Below are 720 nucleotides of genomic sequence, written 5' to 3'. Positions count from 1 at the left end.
AAATGATGGAAAGAATTGCTAATTGAGAATATTCAAATTTGTTTGTATTTTTGAACTCTAATATTTGTGTACCTAGTTCATTATAAATTGTTAATTACACTATTAAGCAGTATTTTTATTTCAGCTGCTTATGCTTAATTTTAATTTAACATTACCCTCAAAGTGTCATTACCCCTTCACCTAACACTACGGGCAATTTAGCATGGTCAATTCACCTAACCTGCACATTTTTGGATTGTGGGAGGAAACCGGAGCACCCGGAGGAAACCCACGCAGACACGGGGAGAACGTGCAAACTCCACACAGTCAGTCGCCTGAGACGGGAATTGAACCTGGGTCTCTGGCGCTGTGAGGCAGCAGTGCTAACCACTGTGCCACCGTGCCACCCACAATAGACGCTTTGGCCATGAGCAGATAAAATTGCTCCAGGTGAGGCTCGAACTCACAACCTCGGCATTGCGCACGCCGAGACACTGACATATAAGTACCGCGCGCTGACCGATTGCGCCACTGGAGCCAATATCTAACACAGCTTTGAATAAATGAAAATATGCAGGCAGTACGAACTTCTGGTGAAGAGAATTTCCTTTGAAATGCCCTTTGAGAATTTCTCCTTATCTCTGTTCTGACAGAGGTTGGAGGGTCACTGTTTCTTTTTCTCGTCCCACTCCTCCATTGGTGCCAAAACAATAAAATATAGGTCATTCCGAGTAGAAGTTG

The 720-nt window shown here is 43.8% G+C and overlaps 1 non-coding gene across 1 annotated transcript; it reads right to left on the bottom strand.

Annotated features, from left to right (window-relative positions):
* Positions 1-421: 421 nt before the first annotated feature.
* On the bottom strand, positions 422-517 carry trnai-uau (transfer RNA isoleucine (anticodon UAU)). The gene is made up of 2 exons: positions 480-517; positions 422-457 (listed from the first exon to the last, which is right to left on the bottom strand). It is a non-coding gene; the product is annotated as a tRNA-Ile (tRNA).
* Between the last annotated feature and the right edge of the window lie 203 nt (positions 518-720).

The sequence above is a fragment of the Chiloscyllium plagiosum genome, unplaced genomic scaffold (assembly GCF_037043375.1).
Source record: "Chiloscyllium plagiosum isolate Xiang-an unplaced genomic scaffold, Cpla_swu_hap1 HiC_scaffold_21, whole genome shotgun sequence".
In the NCBI taxonomy this organism is placed as follows: Eukaryota; Metazoa; Chordata; class Chondrichthyes; order Orectolobiformes; family Hemiscylliidae; genus Chiloscyllium; species Chiloscyllium plagiosum.
The sequence above is the reverse complement of the archived record's forward strand: the minus strand, read 5'-3'. Positions and strand labels throughout refer to the sequence as shown.